Below are 13607 nucleotides of genomic sequence, written 5' to 3' on the forward strand. Positions count from 1 at the left end.
AAAAACGGGACGTCTGGTACAATGTGTAGCTTATAAGATGGTCCCTTACCTCCCTTAGGCAACATTTACAAAGAATATCAATGTTAAATTAATGATCTTGAACACTTTCACCATGACGCCATCTGACCAGCTTAAAATACTGGAAAAGGTGTGTCCCGTATTAATTCAATATGAGACATGACTTTTCGTCTTTAAAAATGGGATTATCCTGTATTTTACAGGATGGTGGCAACCCTAATCACATGGGAATTCAAAATGTAGCTACTAAATGTTCCAGTAACCTGACATTGACCTTATTCTGTTGAGTTACTGACAAGCGGCATCTCCCATCACACATTTTTGCATCAGTTAAAATGTGTTTACCTTCTCCTGTGATGTGACTGATAGCGTGTAGCATCAGCAGTTTCAGACAAACGTGTTCTGGTCCCATGTAAAAACTAGGAAGTATTCACATTCACATAATCAGTGATGACTGTGATTTGGAGGTTCCATTTTCCATATAGGATAAAATGTTTGCTCCACCAATGGTTAGGTTTAGGGTTAATAAAATATGCATTTCTTTTCACTGTTAAACACCAACTCGCTTTACAAATGCCCAGTGCAGAATGCTAAGCTTTCATAAAATTACGAATGCTTCCAAGCCTTGGAAGCACTGGTATTTTCTTCAGGAAAGGCAATCTAGTTTTTGCTCAAATACTTTCTCTTATCCCATTTTAATGTGCAGAGACAATTATAAATATGGCATTGGCAGGTTGACTTCCTGAAGGGTGTAACCACTGCACTTTCAAAACATGTTGAGCAGTAAAACATGTCAGCTTCTGGTTTAACCTGTATTTGGGGCAGGACCACCTGTTTGGTCATACAAAAGAGAATGGGGGGCGGGGTGGAAAGGGCGTTAGGGGAACTTTGTATTGAAATTATCATTACTGTTGCAACTCTGTTTGTGCTGCTAGTGGCACATAAAGGACAAATTTCACCTTTTAGCCCATAGTGGTAGATTTAAAGGTGCACCCTTAAAGATGTAATTTTTTGTTTATGTTATACTGGTCAATATGGCAGTCATCTTGGATGTACGCTGACATCTAAGGGCATGGATGCAACAATAGTTTTGCCATTATAGAAATATTTTTTTCACAGTCAGGCATGATTAATTTAATCCATTAGTAAAAGTGTACAATATCAGCACAGTTACTAAGATTAAGCCAAGAAGTATTTGGCTGATCATGTGATTCTAACATGGCTGCCTCCATGAAGGGACTCTCTCCATGTAGAATAAAACAGATTTCATAAAGTTACTGATATGAGTGAGTCTTCATCTCAAGTAAGTGCCCATTATTTATTCCTATGTTTCAAAATGACTATTAATTTCTTTAGGAGTAAAACTTTTTAACGAGGAACAATTAATGAGTGCACCTTTAAGAACATGAATTCACCACCAAATTACACCATTAATTGGATTGCGTTATTGCCGAACATCCCACTCTTACATAGCTGGATTATCACTAAACGGCCACTCACATAAATATGTATATATATATATTCAACTCTATACAATAGACTCTAAAATATTTAACCCTGCAATAGAAGGATGTTCCCAATTTCAGTGGAAGCTGGTGGTGCTGATCTGAATGTTTTAATTCTGTTATAATATTTGTTGTTTTATTTATTTATTTATTATTATTATTCATTTTAGATATCTTTCAATTAATTTAATTACATTGAAGTGCATTACTAGGGTTTCACATATTTCTAAAATAAAATGATCTATGTAGAATATATTTACAGTTGCTCTCTATCGATTTTACACATTTCTCCAAATTCAGACCACTTCTTTCAAAACAATTAACACAGCCATCTGAACACTTTTTAATTGTCCTAAACAGATTTTAAATTTTTCTTGATTTTCATTATTTTCTCGAAACACTCAAATTTCTCGGATCCAAAGATTCATGGCAAAGCAGTTAACACAGTTTACTAAATTAAATTCATATTCTCAAATGTACATGTGATGTTGTCATATACTGATATCCAATGTGTTAGTAATGCACACAGTAAAGAAAATACAATTTACTACATTTTTCGCACAACTATGGTATCATGGCTTTGCTATCTATAAAATGGGTATAAAAAAAGAGCAAACAATCAATAAATAATAATAATAACAATAAGAAGAAGAGGAAGAGGAAGCACAAACTAAGAAGAGGTAGAGTGGGTAAAAAAGAGGAAATCATAGGGAATGAGGAAAGTTCAAGGTTTTCTCAACTCTTTCAGGGGTGAGCATTAGGCTTGAGGAAAAAACAAATGAATATGGTGTAATGATGGTGAGATAAGAAAAAAAGGACAGAAAGGTGGAAAAGTAAAGTAAATATGACCCAGAAGAGGCTCAAATGATCTGAGAGTCCCTCTAATTGATCTTATTATGCATCTCTGAGACTAGTGTTTGGCCTAATGTGAGCAGACAGTGGCTTCAATCTCAGCAAAAAAGAAGGGGCACTGGTATGCATGCCACAATCAATGTCCTCAATTAGAATCTGTGTAGGTCTATACAATATAGCAAGACTGCTATTTATTATTATTATTATTATTTTACAGTAAACTTCCTCTTTCCAGAGGAAGTGCAGGAACAACTAGAACATTTCTAGAAATGTTTTGAAAACACCTGGAATAGGGTCTTTATTGTAAATTTTTTTATTTTATAAATGTGCTATTTCAATAGTAGAGTTGTGTCTATAGCTGAAAATGTTATGAATTGAATAGAGAACACATCTATAGTTTTGATGTAAGTATGTAGTTTTAATAAATGTATTATCAGAAAAGAATACAGTACATCATTATGCAGAAATTGAATTGTTCTGCAAAATTAATTGTCTGTTTCGTTGGATATGTGAATTCTTTTGAGAGCTTTGACTATAGTTTGAAAAAATTTATAAGATCGATTGAAAAACAAAACTGTATTTTCAATCACATTTGGCATTTCATAACATCTCACATATTCTATAAAAAAAATTAATCTCCATTGTGATTGGATCAGTCAATGTGAGCCCACTTTGAACATTTTTCATAACTAAACTATTCGACCCATTTAAGAAAAACTAGGTGTTTTATGCAACAGGGGGGCTTTTGCGAACAACTTTTTGTTAATTTATTTTACAATCCTACATATTGCTGAAATAGGATGAGGTGTATAACTTTGCATGAAGAAATACAATTCTGATGAATTATACAACATTTTTGAACCATATACTGTAAAAAAAGTTAAAAGAGGAAGTAAAGGGAAAAAGAAGGGGCAACTTTATGCAAAACAACCAGTACTGCCACAGCCTAACAGAATAAAATCATATTCATGTATCCACACATAAATACTCAATTAGAATACAATCCACTTTAAATTAGCATTGACAAATGACACAATATGGGAATTCACAAATCAATCAATATGTGATTAGAATTGTCCTTGTCACATGCTTACAGAAGAGAAAATTATACTAACCCATGCATCTACAGTGGGGGCCATGCTTTGTGTATTGTTGCTAATGAACATTCTATGGATGCTATATGTCTAACTATTAGCCAGTCCGGTATGAAAATAGAGATAATTATTGTATTTTTTGCTGCAGTTAATCCTGAAAAAAATAAGCTTTTTATGAGATAATCTAAAACTACAGGAAGGAATCATCAAGAAATAAAAACAAAACAAGAAGTTTGGGAATTGGGTATTTTAAACCCTCTTCTAAAAAGGATTTGTGATGAGGAGGAGGGCGTGGCTGGGCCACGATGATGGAGGCCTACCACTGAGTTGCCCCAATCAGGATAGAGATAAGGGGGCGGCAGTGGCTCAGCTGGTAGAGCGGGTCGGCCACTAATTGCAGAGTTGAATCCCGGCCCACACGACTCCACATGCCGAAGTGTCCTTGGACAAGACACTGAACCCCAAGTTGATCCCAATGGCAGGCTAGCACCTTACATAGCAGCTCTGCCGCCATTGGTGTATGAATGTGTGTGTGAATGGGTGAATGAGTCACAGTGTAAAGCGCTTTGAATACCGTTAAGGCTTTATAAGTGCAGACCATTTACCATAAGGAGGAGCTGTGGTTGACAGGGAGAGAGAGACACACACGGAGCTGTGTGTGTCTCGACATGTGATTTCTTCTGCAAAAAAGCACTTTTATGTTGTGTTTTGTTTATTAAAAGTGTTTTTGGTTGATAACCTGGTTCCCGATTCCTCCTTTCCGATAAACAATAGGCTTGTCTGCCACAGGATGCTACTTGGGACCATAATTGTGACACCAGGGGACAGTCCCATATCCTGAACACAATCCCAGAATCCCAGAAGAGATAGTTTGAGGGCTGATGCACTTCATAAGGTAACATAAACTGCTTTTATCCACTGAAAGTAAGAGTCACATCCGTTACAATTACGACTTCAAAGGAATAGTTGACCCAAAAATTATAATTGACTTATCATTTACTCACTGTTATGCCATCTCAAACTCCTATGACTTTATTTCTTCTGCTGAACACTAACAGATATTTTCAAGAATTATTTTTTTTGTCCATACAATGCAATGCAATGCAATATATAGAATGTTAATGAGTGATGACTCAGTCAACAAAGAGAACTGACTTTAGTCAAACTGGTTTTATTACATTCAAATCATGCACTATTTAGGTGTATCAAGGTAAGAGGAGACTTCTTAAATTCAAAATACTTGTCAACAGTGAAAACATAATATGGCATTGCCAGAACAGCTGAAAACTGTGTCAGGTTTAGGTTGAGGAAATGGCAGGACTCAAACGCAGAGTAGCAATATTGGCTTTTATTGATCAAAACTACCCCGAAGGGGAAAAAGCACAGTCCAGGGTGACAAACAAGTTGACGGGCTGGGCTGGAACAGACAAACAGGAACAGACTGGCAGACACCTAACAGGGAACAGATCCACAATACATTCCACAACGAACTGGCACAAGACAAAAAACACAATAGGGTTAAATATTGGAATATTTAGTAACCCTAGTAATGTAATATAAGGAATATCAACAATCAACCAATAATCAGACAGATAACAAGGAAAATGAGAGGGCATGGTTATAACTGAAGATGATGTGGTGAGGTTTATGAATAAAGGTATTTTGTAAAATGGTGTTAATTCAATTATAATTCAATGTCAGATGTACATACTGTATTTAAAGAGGGGCTGATAGTTTCCCCTGGAATTGATTTTCAGGGACCTTTGATGGCATATGTCATTAAACATAAAAACTCACAGTATGTTTTCCAATTATATTAAAGGGTCACAAAACCCCAAAACAAATATTAACAGATATGTACAGGTTGCACATCATTGAAAACAATAACAGTACTCATGTTAATTTTTTCATTGAAGCTGCAGCAATGTCACAAAATATGAGGTATATGCGAGTTGTGGTTGGTATAAGAGTACACTAACATGGCATTCAAGTCTGAGCGTTTCTACATATTCAAGGAACGCTTCCATCCAATCACAGCGCTGCCTCATGCATGAGCTGCATTACAGCAGAGAATTCAAACTCATTCACATATGTTACAGCGGTTATGGTCAGGCACAATCCTTCAACAGCACTCTAGGAAGAGAAATGAAAGCGGCTTTTACACAAAACACTGTGATGAGACTTCTGCTACATTAGCACACCAAATATGAAGCAAATATTTATGAAGGGAGGCCGTTCTGTTTATATGTTGCACATATACATCGTCTCTTCTCTGGGAGTCTGATCATAGACAAGATAACAAAAAACTGAAAACAATGATAAAAAACTATTTTTTGTATCCTATACATTGTGCGAAGGTTTCTGGGATTTAGGCCTACATGGTTTCCCTGCATTATGTACTTCTGACAATGGAGTTGAAATTCTGGATTACTTTACACAGACAAGGTTAGTAAGCAATTCTTATCACACTAGAGTCATTTAACCTTCCATCCTGTACTGTGAGTTATTTAATGTGTGCTGTAATTAAAACAAATCTTACCTTACACTTACAGTAGATCCACTGGAGGACAGATTGTATAACAGATCATTTTTAGATGTTTATAATTAATTAATTACTCATTTATTGTTTACATACAATGCTAGATGGGACTCTGAGTTCACCATAGAAGCATAGAAGGTTCTAAAGAAGGCCCTTCCACTTTCCCAGCACCAGAAGTAGTTAGAATGAGTGGCGGACAGAATGGGAGAAGGCTTGTGTGGACTGACTAGGTTGCCACTCATCCCTGTTTTCCCGGGATTGTTCTCTTTTTTGAGTGACTGTCCCGGAAAATTAATATTGTCCTGGTTTTTGGTGAAAATGCACATAGAAATTAGAATTTCATAGTTTCAAATAAATAATAAATCAATATCGATTGGTTTCCTTCTAATGCTATTCTATTGTCTTCCTGGATATGTTCATACATATAATCTTGTGTCCGTAAACGGGCAAAACACAGCAAAGATTGGCCATGTGTATACTTTAATTTGATTGGTAGCAGAAATAAGGAAGCTTACATGACGTCTAATATTGGTCTGCCGCACGCATCCACATCCACAGTCCCACCGTGTGAAGTTGTAAGTCCAGTTGATAGCTAGCTTTTTAAAGAAATTTTATTTATTTGGTCGGTTTTGTGAATTGGGAGGAGAGACACGATGGAAGATGACAAAACAAAATCGGACGAACCATCAGCGTCAAAGAAAAAACGATTTACAGCATACAACTCAGACTGGACTAAAAGAGAAAACTTTTCTGAATGGGTAAGGCCCACACAAGGAGACTGTTCTCTGTACCCTGTGTTTTGAATTTCAGTTAAATATGAAGGGAAAACAGCGGTGGAAAGTCATGCAAAAACAAAGAAGCACCAGAGTTTTGTATTAAGCAAACGCAAAAATCTAGCCATTGCAATGTTTATGACAAAAAAAGGTTTAACAGAGGAAGACAGGATAGCAGTAGCGGAGCTTAGAAGTGTATATCACGGAGTGCTTCATGGCCACAGCTACTTATTTACAGATTGTGGCAATATAGTGTGAAAATCTTTCATGATTCAAGTATTGCCACAAAAATGTAATGTGGAAGAACAAAAAGTGAAGCTTTAGTTCAAAATGTCCTAGCGCCACGAGTGTTTAGCTACAGAACTGAAACATACAGCATATTTTTCTGTTCTGTCTGTTCTGACACATTAAACTCGGGCAATGCCAAACTATATCCATACTGTCACAGTCTGTCTGCACCTTATTCAAAGACTCTTATTTCGAAGTTCTCTCCCTCACTACATTTCCCATAAGTCACTGCCCTGACAACTCCATTATCCCCAACTCTGTGTCTTTCCCTCGTTTATCCTAAGTGTATATTTATATATATATATATATATATATATATATATATATATATATATATATATATATATATATATATATACTCTTTAGTTTTGTCAGTCTGGGTCAGTCCTTGAATCGTGATGTTTGAAGTGATATGTTTGATGTTCCTACAGTGTTTGATGTTCCTTCAGTGTTTGCTGTTCCTCCAGTGTTTGCTGTTCCTCCAGTGTTTGCTCTTACACAGAAGTAAGTGTTTGCTCTTACTCCTGTGTTGGCTCTTACTCCAGTGATTGTGAATAAAGGATCTGAAGTTCCTACTCCTGCATCTCCTCTTGTATCCAGTGACACCAAACGTTACAGAAGGACTGACCCATACTATGGATATACCAGTGGTGAGACTCCTCCTCCTCGAACAAGGAGATCGTCCAGTCGATGATCACGTGCGTGAGTTTCTCCATCTTGCTGATTTGGCGCACTATGAGGACCACTCTCTGGTCTATTTCTTTAGAGCTGGTCTGAATAGTGTGCTGAAGGAGCGGATGCCTCTGGCTGGTCCTCACTGGATGCTGCGCAACTTTGTGGAGGTAGCACTCAAACTTAGCGGCTCACATTTCACTGTGGGTGTGGATGATGAGGACTTTGGGTCTCCTCCCACAGTGGACATCCCCAGGCCTTCCACGGCCCCTGTCTCCAGGCCTTCCACGGCCCTTGTCTCCAAGCCTTCTACGGCCCCTGTCTCTAAGCCTTCCACGGCCCCTGTCTCCAAGCCTTCCACGGCCCCTGTCTCCAAGGTAACTCCACACCATTCAACTTCCCTAAATTTTTTGGGGGGGGCTCACCCTATCCTGTTTCCTGTGTCCGATTCACTGCTGCAGTCAGGCAAAGGATCTAAATTTCCTACTCCTGCGTCTCCTCTTGTATCCAGTGACACTAAGCATTACACATACACAGTCCAATATTTCGAAGAAGACGAGGGTTTTAATTATAAGCTATTGGAATTTACGAACACCCCCATAAAACCATCAAAGCTATCTATGTACAAATTGTGGATTTCACAGAAACAAATGGCCTGTGTGTCAGCCAGATTATTTCATATGGTGCTGAGAATGCATCTGTACATTTTGCCAAAAATAATTCAGTTTTTCAAAAACTGAAAGTCAGCCCACACATCGTAAAGGGCAACTGCAAATGCCACTTGATCCACAACACACCTTGATCCAAAAAACGCGAACAGAATTCTCAGCGCTGCAGGTTATGATGTTGAATCCATTGTCTTAAAAATCTACAGCAAATTCTCATGCTCAGCCAAAAAAGCAGAATCGCTGAAAAAGTTTTGAGAGTTCACTTCAATACAGTACAAAGAGATACTGAGGCATGTACCAACCCATTGGTTATCTCTATTGCCTGCAGTTCAGCGGATCTTGGAGTGTTGGCCTGCCCTGAAGTGTTATTTTCTATCATTGTGAAAGAATGATTGTTCTGACATTATCTGGAAGGTTATGTCCAGAAGTGGTGCTGATGCTACCGACAGCAGTGATGAGGATGATGCGACAGTGTCTGAATGTTTCCTGTTGCTCATGCCCAACGTCATGCAGGAATTTGACAACGCAATTCGGAAGTTGGAAAATGAGAGTACTACTCTACTGGATGTTCATGAAGTAATTAGCCGTTTGCGCAGCCAATTAATCTCACGTCATGCAGACAGATTTTATGGCAGTAAAACGAACCAAGCATTCCGAAAACTAAGTGCAAGTGAACAAAAAGAGTTCGCAACACTGGTCGACAGCTTCTTTGAAAAGGCTGTTCTATACCTATAGGCTAACTTTTATTTTGATGATCCAGTTATGTCTAATGCTAGCTGTCTGCGACTGAGTGGTTCCATGGAATGGGATACACTTGAGCGATTGGTCGACAAATTAGCTCTGGGCATTGACAAAGACTAACTGTATCAGGACTACACTGTACTATTTGAAAGCATCCCAGAAGAACTGGCACCAGACATTTTTTTTAAGAAGGAGAAAGCAGCGACTGAATTGCTCAAAGTGGGATCCTTTGTTTTGTCTGTCCCCGTCAGCAATGCCTATGCTGAGTGCGTATTTAGCCATATGGAGGATGTCTGGTCAGATAAAAGGAACAGGATGTCAGTGGGGTTGGTCAAAGCAGAACTTCAAGTTAGATTCAACTTTCAGTTATCATGCTTTGAGTTTAAAACATTCATTGAGGGACAGCAGGGGCTTCTGCAGGCATCGAAACATGATGAGAAATACACATGGAAAAGGATGTGAGAAATTTCAGTGTTGGGTTACCCAAATTCAATAAGTTAAAAAGTTGTTTATAATCTATTATAATACAGCCAAACATGTTTTCATTACTAAAGGGAGTATACCTTTGTACATATGATTAGATTGTATAATAGATTATAATTAGACAGTATATGTTTACACATTAAAGTAAAATATCTGTATTTAATGTAGAAAAGGACAGCAGCAGACAAAGGAGTTCAGAGTTAGTGCAACAGCGTCAGGGTCAGGGAGTGCATCTGCGTCAGGACAAATATAGGTAAGAGAGGCAATAGGGAGTCCTACAACTGTTCACATAGTATATTTGCAAATATGGTTTGACCATCACACCGGTTTGATCGTATGTGCGAAAGAGTTAACATATAATAAGCTTAGGAATTGGGGCTATTCTTTTGAAAAGCAAGTTTAACAGCAACAGGTCTCTATGCAATCCTGGTTTTGCTGGCAATGCCTGCTTTCACATCAATCTCAATATTTGGTATGCAAACTGTTCCATCTTCTTTACTCTTCTCACATTCATACTTTTGTCCCATGATTGATATACAGCAAAGTACCACAAAACTTGTTTTATTCCTCTCACATTTCAATGTTCAGCCATAACTATAATTTTTTTTACTTTTGTGATTCACCAACCAACACCACCCCCCTTCCCACCCACAACCCGCCCATCTTTTTACATATTTTTACACCACTTTCATGACTTGTTTTAAGTCTGAAGCACGAACGACTAATGCCGAGACGATTCTAGGCCCGATATTCACTCGCCGACAGTTTTGTGGAGATCGATGACAAAAGCCTGAAATCATAGGCAAATCAGAGCTTGCTCCCATGAGCAACGAACGCAATGTATGAATTATCAATGACACGATCTGAGCGAAGCACCGATGCGTCGCCAATGTCAGCGAGATATCTACCATGTTAAATATCTGGACCATTCTGCGATTCCAAATCATGCAATGTGAAATGTGTTTTGACTGAATACAACTGCAGCGTTGAACTACAGCCAATGAGAGATCAAGAAACAGGGCACGGGAAGTTTCAGTGCGAGAAGTCCTGATGTACCTGCAACAGAACATCAACTAGCATGGCTGCAGTATCAAGAAAGTCTCATTGGACCGAAGAAATGGAGGACAAATTAGTGGAACATTGGCATTTTTATGTTTCCTCTAAACTGAAAAAGAGAAAGAGAAGAGTTGGAGAGAAATTGCTAATTCTCTTGGACAGTCAGGTAAGCAAATAGGTAGATTTTTCAGTATGAGGTACTTTTTCATATTGTAACTAATAAAAAATATGATGCCTTTAGGCGAATAAAAACATACACATCATATTCTGAAATGCATTACATATGATCATGCATTTGTTTTCGAATCACTTCTCGTGTGTACTCTGTTGTGAAACATAATTTGGAGACCAGGCAGAGCTGTCAGGGATTCGTCAATAGTGAAATATTTTGTAATGTGTTAACCCTTGTTGCCAATTCCTCATGTAATTTGAAAACCCTACGACTTCCATGACAAGTCACACAGTTGTGTCATATGAACAGTACCACAATCTGACGACGTCTTTGAAAGTTGTGTAGTGTGTAGGAGGTATAAGCCAAGTGTACACTACCCAACTTGCACTCGGCATCCTGTGACTCACAGTCGGTTTTTCGTGTGCTGGTGCGAACACTTCAGGACTGTAGTGTAACAACTACACAACCATTTGTCCCCAACTGAGACCATGTGTACACGTGGTATTAAGATGAGTTTTGGGTGAACCGATCACAAATTTACAAGCGAGATATCACCGCTACACCTGGTCATCTCTTTTGAGCATTTGTGTTCAGATTTCGAGGAGAGATTATTTGACTTCATGAGAACATACATCAATCATTATGTCTGTGTTTTACTGAATGATAATAAAGTGCAAGAAAGTTCCCAAAAATGAAGGTAAGAGCAGAATTCTGAGTTACTTTAGTGCAGGACCTGTAGCTGAGCTTCTAGAGTGCCTGCTGCTCATATCTGTGTCCATATTGTGCACGTTCATGCATTTGCTTTTTTAAATTTTCTGACCATATGCTTATTCCCTTGAAATCCTCAGGGAAATTCCAGCTGCCCTTGGCGTCGTCCCGTATCACACGGATTGCCGAAAATGTATCTTAAAATTAAGATTACAACATGTATTCAAAAACTTGCTCAGTTTATTCTTGATACATGTCAAAAACCATGAAAGAGTTGCTCTTGCATGTTTTCTTGCTTTATTGGCACCATTTGCATAGGGGGGGGGAAACATCTGATAATAATAAAAAGGGAGATGTGGGTGAGGTTTTATTTTATTATTATTTTTGGCTCACACACAGTACCTTGCTTTCCTATTAAAGAATGGCTGACACCCATTTTACTATTTGCAAAAGGAAACTGTGGCGTGGGGGCGTGGTCGTGTGTCGGTCTGAGGGAGAGAGAGAGAGAGAACGCTAAGGATTGTCACCTGGTTTATAATCAACAATAACACCTGTGTCTTGTTATAGTGATGCGGAGAGAGACATAAAAGGAACGCAGACCGACACACAACCACGCCACAGAAACATTCTTAAAAGAAAAACAGATTAAAATAATATAGCTAGAGGTTTTAAAGCGATGTGGGTGAAGTTTAGTTTTATTATTTTCTAAATATTTTTCTAATTCCTTCCTAATACTCTATATTTCATTGGCTGTGGCTCATTGTCCGTCTTTCTCGTGTCGGCACATAAAAGACGTCTAGATATTAAGCCGTTTAGAAAACTGCAGCGTCTGGGACTTTCTTTGTGAGATCCGAGACTTCTCGTCACAGAGAACGTCAAAGGAGATGAGCTTGAGTCGTGTTGTGTCCACTAGTCATAATGCTGAACTAAGGGGGAGTTTAATGACACTTTAAATACTTCAGTTGAATCAGTTAATTGAAATGATCACAAAAGTGTCTAAAGCAACTAGACTGGTGTAGAATATTATGAAATTAAATTATTAGATAAAAAATTTAAAAGAAAGCTGAGAAATTCTCTGTAGGGTCATTTACCCCCACATTTTAAATATCTGGGACATTTTTGTCACTTTTAATATAATTTTACCCAAACCATGCTTAATTTCTGACCCTAGCTTGATGATATGGTAGATGTATGATTTGAAGTCACATTATGATCTCATCCTCTGCCCCACCCCAACATTCAACAAGATTTCAAATACTTAAATGCATCCGGTATGACTTCAGCTAAAAAGGCAACAGTTTCATGTCTTTCAAGATGCCAATGGTGTTCATTAGCAAAGGTTTTTGTTTTACATTATAAGTGTGAAATGAAATATGTACCCTTTTCTTTGTTCTTTTAGTTCTTTGAAAACTCTTTTTCACATTCATGCATAGGACATACCAGAAGCATGCAGTAATATTGTGACTGAAACAATGTCACACATGCTTTCCACATTCTTTCAAGACCACATTAAGTAGAAGCTAAGCAGGTTCAATGAGGACATTTTAAATGTAGGGAAATATCTAATCAGCTTCAAAAGTAAAGTGAGCATTGTTTAAAAATAGATTAATTTAAATATTATTGTGATGCAGTGAGGATTTATTACACAATGGACAGTGTATCTCAAAGTACCTGTAAAACAATAATCAACAATCTTTTTAAGGTGTTCTAAACCGTGAATAATCCTATGTCTTTGTAAATGTATGAATACACTGAAGTATCAGGACTATGTATTAGAAACATTTATAAATAATTTAACTTGCAGTGCTTTGATTCGTATATATACTTTGGTTCCTTTGGTATACTCAAACCTTAAAAGAGTATATAGTAAAACTACAAAACCAAATCCAAAAAAGTTCATATTAAACATTATCAAAATTCATAGGTGAGGTTTAATACTAATGCGATACTGCATTAACAATTATTAGCCAGTTGTCATTTTGAACATTCTGTCCTGAAGCTCAATTAATTTTTGATTCATACTACATACACAGAATAG

The sequence above is a fragment of the Xyrauchen texanus genome, chromosome 5 (assembly GCF_025860055.1).
Source record: "Xyrauchen texanus isolate HMW12.3.18 chromosome 5, RBS_HiC_50CHRs, whole genome shotgun sequence".
In the NCBI taxonomy this organism is placed as follows: Eukaryota; Metazoa; Chordata; class Actinopteri; order Cypriniformes; family Catostomidae; genus Xyrauchen; species Xyrauchen texanus.